General features: G+C 33.3%; 1 long non-coding RNA gene across 1 annotated transcript; it reads right to left on the reverse strand.

Annotated features, from left to right (window-relative positions):
- Positions 1–358: 358 nt before the first annotated feature.
- On the reverse strand, positions 359–2,209 carry LOC126659532 (uncharacterized). Its single transcript, XR_007634996.2, has 3 exons — positions 2,083–2,209; positions 1,383–1,467; positions 359–661 (listed from the first exon to the last, which is right to left on the reverse strand). It is a non-coding gene; the product is annotated as an uncharacterized LOC126659532 (long non-coding RNA).
- Between the last annotated feature and the right edge of the window lie 6,026 nt (positions 2,210–8,235).

Raw genomic sequence — 8,235 nt, forward strand, 5'->3', positions numbered from 1 at the left:
ATTAAATTTAATCCTTATAATAATAAAATCATCTATTTTTTTAAATTTAGGGTGCTATTTAAACGTAAAAATGCGAAATAGAGTGCTATTGAAGTTTTTACAAGGTGAGGGTGTTATTGAAAAAAAAAATGAAAGGTCGGTAGTTTTACAGGTGATTAACCTTTTAAAAATCACTTACATTTTTTCATTTTTCCTTTAGAATTTGTATTTTCTTTGTCACGACCTGAAATCTCAAGTCGCGACCGGCGCTAGGGAATGGGAAATTTCGTTTCCAAAATCCGTAGCAAGCCGAAAACGAGTATAAATTTTTCGCGAATAAATTGATAAAACAAAAATCATTTTCATAAAAGTCTTTCCATTCTTGACGTATACAAACGTCTAGTTCAAAACCTGAAAACATTACATAGGAACCTGGGTCTTATATTGCGATGTCTTACATCCAGCACAGCCCGTTCCACCTTTAACAAACGGTTTAAAAGCACAGTTTTAAAACTTTTTACAAATATCAGAGTATATGTTTTACAATCAAAACCGTTTGACACACCGTTACAACTTACTAGAACTCAACTACTGCAGCACTATTGATTCCGTATAAACTCCGAACTTCTGGAACAAGGATAGAAGTTCGTCATATCCTTTACTATGACCCTGAAATGAAACACTGTGAGGGGGTCAGTATTTTGGGAAATACTGAGTGAGTTTACGTTTACTAATGGTGTTATGTAAAATAGCATCGCATTTAAAACATAACATATATATATGAACATAGTATATATCAAGTATTAGATCCGATTGAAACCTTAATCTTAAACTCTTACTATTTCCTATTCGTATCCTACTCATATTGTATCCATTAATATTATATCATATCATTTCAATCCAAGTGGTACGGTCCCGCGATAGTTCAACCGAGTTACTCGTTACCACGTGACATAGTCCCGAGATAGTTCAACCGAGTTACATCATGTCACTGCTTAATCCCAAGGTGTGAGTCCTGAGATAGTTCAACCGAGTTACTCACTAGATACGGGTCCCGAGATAGTTCAACCGAGTTACTCACGTATCTACCAAAAACATAATCCTCCTTACTCCCAAACATAGTCATCATTTAACGAGATCATATTAAATATTTTTAAATACAAGCATCTATCTATACTAATTCTATGACTGACCCGAACACTGGTGATCACACAGCCTATTGACGCCCAATAGGTAGCTCGTTTCCTCAGATCACTATACTAGTTTTATTTCATAAAGAATAAACATTTAATAAAAATAATAATCATTATAAATAATAACATTTTATGCGATGCATTCATAATAATAATAAACAAAATAAATAACTTTTATTAATAACACGCAAAAGTAGACTGTAAACTCACCACTTGCTATCCAAAATCTTCTAGAACAAACAAAGTAATATCGTTCGTCACGTTCCGTGTCCTGTTAGTAGTCGCCTCGGCGAGTCTACAAAAATTCGATAATAACCTAAATTATTAACATTCTAACTATATGCTAAATATCCAAAACATAATTTCTAGCCAACTTCGGCTATCAAAATCGCTCATTTAAAACAGTCCGACCTTTAAACAAACTTAACATTCTTAGAGTTTAGAATGTCTCCTAAAACATTTGTTTAGGTCTCGGACTGAGATTAGCACCCGAAGGTGTCGGAAATTAGCTCCGAAGTTATTTCCTTAAAGCTGATTACAAGTGCATGGCAGACTGCACAATAAAATGTTCAGTCCAAAATGAACATCTTAGGTTCCGATTCATCAAAAACCTATACTTATAAATATTTAAATAACATCCTTAAGTTTCCGTACCAACAAACGAAACTTAATTTGGAGTTATATAGCTTGAGATACGGCCTTCGCAACAGGGCTGTTTTGCAGAATAGTTTTCTGCAAAACGTCCTACTAGTTTGCGTAACTTATCTCGTAACTTATAACTTATCGGAACTTAATACCTTAGCATTTATATCATAATTCATTGTACTAGACTAGGGCCAAATGCCTTGAATATTAACCATACCAAACTTCAATCAATACTTATTTCGAAAACGTCGAACTACATTCTTACCTCGATCCGTTACTTGTCGAGTTTAACCAACGACGAATGCTTTCGTTCTCGACAAGTGAGGACTTCCCACGAAGCTCCTAAGGTCTATATTCCTCTGCCTTCTAGGGGCAGGACATGTGTGGTCGAGTGCCTTTCCGAACCTAGGAAGCAAAACGCTCAACGTTTCATTATCGCCAAACAAGCATTCAAACACGCAAACCCGACATATTGCCGAAATCACTTAGTTCTCGTCCAATTTTAATCATTCAAAATTTCCAAAATTTTCAGACATAATACGTCTTACATAACAGCCCTAACTTATCAATATTCAACCATCAAAGCTCATAATTAATGACTTAAATTTATCAAGAATCATTAACATAATCAACACACCAAATTCATCCATGATTGCCAAAACTTGCCTTCAATTTCTCATCCAAATCTATCACTTATATTCAATAAATTTCGGCCATGACCTATCTTAAATATATCAACCTTAATTACTCATAATTTCATCATCAAAATATCAAGTTCAAAGCTTCTAAACATCAAGAATCATCAATTATATATTCAACCATGAATTCATGAAATTGCCGAAAATGAACAGCCCTTTACTCATCAATTTTGTCCAAATTCAGCAAATAAAAACTGGAATTGATGCTTACCTTGAGTAAAGGATTGATTCCTGAATCCATAGCCACCAAAATCGTTCAATTTGGTCGAGAAACGAGCTCCGTAGCTCGATTTTGCCAAAACCGCTCCAAACCCCCTCTCTTCTTCTCTTCTCCATCTTTTCCTTTCTTTTTCTTTCTTTTTCTTTCAATGGACAATGGATAATGAAGGAATATGAGATAGGGGAGATCAGCAAGTCAACATCTTCTTCAGTAAGTTCTGGACTAAAGTCCATTTTAATCCTTGAAGTTGCCACCTCCTTACTTATAAATCCATAATTTTTCTTTCGTTCAATTTAGTCTGTCGAATACTAAATCTTTTAGGTCCGATTAATTCTATATTTTTTATTACCAAATAAATAATATTATTCTCATATCTTATAACTTCATTTTCTAATAATTTTATTTTGGTAATTTTGGCCGAAAACGCTCAAAATTCCATTTTGAGCTAACTTGCACTTTTTCGTCCAATATTTCATTTTAATGTTTATCGATAACCAGTTTATCGATATTATTTTCTTATCTTAAGAAAATAGATTAAAACACAACTTCCTTTGGAAGTTTGGTTAAAAGTCCACTTTAGTCCTTAAAGTGGCTAATTTGCACTTTAACTCAACTTCTCAATTAACCGACGTGCTTAACTAAACAATATCCAAAAATTATGAAACTTTTTCCATAATTTCTTAAAAATATTTCACGGACCTTAACGTGAAAGTCATTAGCTCGGGACTTATATTTTATTTTATTTTAATTACTCTGTCTTCCCTTTAGTCCTGCTAATAATCACTCCGAATAATAAATTTTCGCTTAAAAATTATTATTCCTTCGATTCAATTAATATACTTATTTTGAAAATACTTGTCTTTTTTATTCTCATTCCCGATCACCTTATCCCAACTTTCTTAATTTCGGACAAGTGGCACGTCCTAGAATCTGAAAAGTATCTTAACAGTTTACGGGGTATTATATTTTTTTTATTTGGTTTGGTAGATTTGATAATTTAAATTATTTGTTGTTTTGTAATCTCACATATTAATATTATTTTCTTCTAGATTTCTGCATCATTTATTTTGATTTTGATTTAATAAGATTGTTCAAATTTAATATATTAATCTAATTTGGAAAAAGAAAATTGTTCTATCATAATTATATATTAATTAAGTGGTATGATTGAAAAAGAAAAAATTAATAATAAATATATTTTAGAAGATATGTTAAATGAAGTAATCGTACTTCCTATGTAATAATCCGAAAATTTAAGGGTTAAAATACAGCCACGTGTCTAATATTTTATTAGACGGGAGTAGGTAAATTAAATTTAAATTATAAATTTAATTTACAAGTGTCCCTAAATTTATAATATGGCTATAGGATTACAAATTTAAATTTTTAGAATTTAAATTTCATTAACTATATAGTTAACAGGAACAATATGGATTTATGAATTGGGTGCAGAATAATTCATAAGGTTATCGTGGAAATTTGATAAAATTTGGAAGCAGAAATTTTATCAAGCGCAGTCAATGCAGACTTAATAAACCGAAAATAATTTATATAAGAATAAAATATAAGTCGGATGGGAATAAAAAATATATTTTTATTTTTATTGTATTTTATTGGAATTTTGGTAAATTTTTCACGAAATTTGAAAGTTCTTTCCGTTTGCGTCCCTTCCCTTCGCATCCCTCTCCTTCGACCACCTCGGTCGCGGATCCGTCGCAGATGTTTTTTTTCAGTATCAGAGGCTTGGTTGAACAGTCCAGCTCTCGGGGAGGGGGGCTCTTTCGAGGAGTTACAGTCCAACAGTATTCAGTTTACGGGTCCATCCTTCAGCCTCCTTCCGTACTCACAGGAGGCACCCACTACTGCACCGGCTGCAGATGATCAGGCGCTATCCCTAGACGACGATCACGAGAGCGAGGGCCCGCCAGCTGACAGACCGCGTGACAGACAGTATCACGATCTTACCAAGAGCAGTCTGCGCCGCAGACAAGATATGGGGTACGATATGAGGACTCAACTGGAGAAGAACACTAGATATCGAGTTTTGTTATTTTCTTGAGACACTTTAAACTTTGTAATCCTACTTTATTTTATCGACTATTCCGTATTATTATATCGTTCATCATTTCATATTGTTTATGCAATTTGTAATTTTTGTATAAAGTAGTACAAAATAGAAAAAATAATATACAATGCTAATTAAAAAACGGTTTTTATATTTTATTAGAATTTAAAAAAAAAAATTAAAGAACGGAATTTATTAAAAAATGCTAACTAAAACAAATTTTTTGATATAATAATAATTTTTAAAAAAAATTGAAAATAACCTGATTGGGTATAATACCCAATCATTGTCTCTCCCAATCATTGAGGAGACAGATTACTGTTCCCTAATAATTGGGGAGAGATGCAATCCGCGACTTAATATCGCGGATTGCATTAAAGATGGTTAATTACTCCTGATGGAGTAATTAACCCAATCCGCGATTTAATATCGCGGATTCCCACCCAATCCGCGATTTTAAATCGCGGATTGGATGGTCCCAGGCACTAAATTGGAATTAATTTCCAAACAGGCACGAAATTGTAATTTTAGAAAGCCCGTAGGCACAGATCCGTCAAAAACCCTTAGAAGTTAGTTTAAAGTGCATGATTAAGCTAGTATTTTTCGTGCCTGCCATCGTGCCCTAGGCTTTTTCCACGTTGCTGAGAAAGGCACGATGGTTCCATCGCGCCTCGCATCGTGCCCTAGGCATTTTTTTCATTTTGTTGAAGAAGGCACGACGGAAGGCACGATGGGTCCATCGCGCCTCCTATCGTGCCTCCCATCGTGCCCCTCTGTCAGATTTGATATTTTGACCTATAAATAGACCCTTAACCCGACCTAACATAATTTTTCACTTTTCTAAAATCCTAGAGCCGCCCTATCATTTGAGATACTCTATTTTCCTTTATTCCCTTTGGTTTAATCATTCAGTAAGTGATTCTAATATTCCTTTCTTCGATTAATCAACTCCTTATCGCGTATATCGGCTCTTAACTTATTCAAACCTTTTTCCAGTGTATTGTGAATATTGATTTACTGTTTCTTTTCGATTCTTACGCCGATCTCGATTCATTACGGTATGTGTTGCAATCCTTTAAGTTTTTGCGTAGAGATTCGCGTGCTAATTTGATAGATTGTGTTCTATTGTGTTGTACCTATGTTGTGGCTGATTTGATCTCTGAAACGCTTAGCCTAATCTGTAATGGGATGTTTACAATTGAATTATCATGCTATAACATTTAGATTTAAACGTTGATTATTGGGTTAAGGTGCTAGGTTGTTCGTATGATTATGGCTTGATTAATTCGTTGTTTTAGCAATGTAAACTGGAAATTCTTATTAAAGGCTGATCTTATGTGTGAATCAATATTACATCTTTTGGCATGCTTAGTAAATCATAGGATGATTGGTTGGTTTGTAAATGCATGATTTCACCTTGTTTATGTGCTGAGTACATTTCAACGATATAGTTGCTATCCATAATTGTATTGGGGCTTTTTTGTATCGTTCTTGACATGATGGCATTGTGTTGTTTGCGTTAAACTCATTCATGTTGATTATGCCTTAGTAGACAAGTTATGCCATGATTTGATTATCGTTTCAAATATGAGTTTAACGTTTAAATGGATGATATAGTCCTTTTTGGTTCATATAAAAGAAGTTTAACATACTTGTGTTAGTATGGAGTGATTTGCCAATTGTTGGCTAAACGATGGATTGTGTACTTGCTTTTAAAAGACTACTTTTCATTCAAGTAATTCAGGATTTAAACTTGGTTTTAACTTGGTTTAACTTTTGGGTTGGGTTAGACTTTGGTCGCCCAACAAGTGGGAAGAAGTTTGGTAGTTTGTGATAACTCGGCTGACTCACTGATATGGATTTTAACTTGGTTTATTTTAAGCTGTTTTTCTGATTTATTCGCATTGTGTTTATATGGAAACTTATATGGTTTGTATTCTATTACTTGAGTTATTATTTATTAGATATTTAAATAATATTTTCTCAAATGGATTTTAAAGCGGGAACTCAATAGGCTTGTCTTGTGCTAACTTTTTTAATTGTTTGAGTATTGTGTTTACTCTGATTGGCTTCACCTTGACTTGTTCTTTTGTGCTAGTACTATGTGGTGTTTAGTACTCTATAGAGTTAGGATCCGTTTTTAATAATTATTTGTATTTGTTTAGACTCGTCGTCTGTTCGTGCTTTTGAGGGGAACCGAGTTTAGGCTGCTTGCCAGGAGTTTTCACGTGGATTAGCAAGCAGTGAGTTTATATCGCTATTTACCGTCTTATTAAGTAAATTGTATTTTTGCAAATATATATATATATATATATATATATATATATATATATATATATATATATATATATATATATATATATATATACATCTTTTGAACTGTTTTCGACATTATGCATCTGAATTGGAACGGGCTACTCGATGGGCATCATCGAGACTGCATGCGCACCGGTATATGATCATATGGTATTTGAGGTAGGTTAGAGATACGTCTCGCCTTAGTGAGGGCACCGGTGATAGATACGTCTCCTGGGACTCACGTGTTTATTTGAGTGACTGTCGGGGATCAGTTATGGAGATACGTCTCACCGACACGACAACTAGATTTAGTTTATTTGTGGTTTAGGGTTTCAATGCTTATCCATAATGATAAATTGCTTTACAAATGTTTTGAATTTTTTAAAGGTTTTCACGTAATAAATGTAAATAGTTGTATGAACTCATCTCAGTATATTTGACCCCGTTGTTTTCCCAATTTTTCTTGGGTTATGATTTGAGCGAGTCAACTGGTCTCCGATTCTTCAGAGGTCTTATTTTATTTTATTAAAGTTATTGAAGTGATTTTACTCTTAGACCGCAGTAGTAATTAGAAGTCTTACTTGTTGTAGTACTTGTTGTCAGAGTAACTCATTTGGATTATTTGTTGATTGGTATTATTATATTAACTTTGGTTATTAATATTTATGCAGTGTTAGAGACTCGGAGTTGACCGAACATTTATTATCTATATGTTGTACATATAAACTGCTATATTAGGTCGAAGTCTCGGTTGCCCCCAAGCATGTGGTTTTATGTAGGTACAATGTTTTAAATGATTAATGTATGTTATCCGCAAGGCTTGCTATAGATTTTGGTACAATCATACCCATACCCTAGCGCCGGTCGCAATTCATGAAATGGGTCGTGACAGTAGGATATATTAAAATCATAACAACTGATTTCCTTATTCATGCAAACCGTATTTCTTAAATTAAAATTGATATTTGTGCAATCTGAAATTTGGTAACTGTATTATTCAACTTTGATTTTTGCTCTAGTAAAATTTATAATATTTTCACACATCTAGGGTATTTGTCAATTTTTTTCTTATATATACTTATATTTTTATTTTATTTTTCTCAATGTTGAATGCTTTTGAGGTAAGCTTTTTTTATG

The sequence above is a fragment of the Mercurialis annua genome, linkage group LG8 (genome assembly GCF_937616625.2).
Source record: "Mercurialis annua linkage group LG8, ddMerAnnu1.2, whole genome shotgun sequence".
In the NCBI taxonomy this organism is placed as follows: domain Eukaryota; kingdom Viridiplantae; phylum Streptophyta; class Magnoliopsida; order Malpighiales; family Euphorbiaceae; genus Mercurialis; species Mercurialis annua.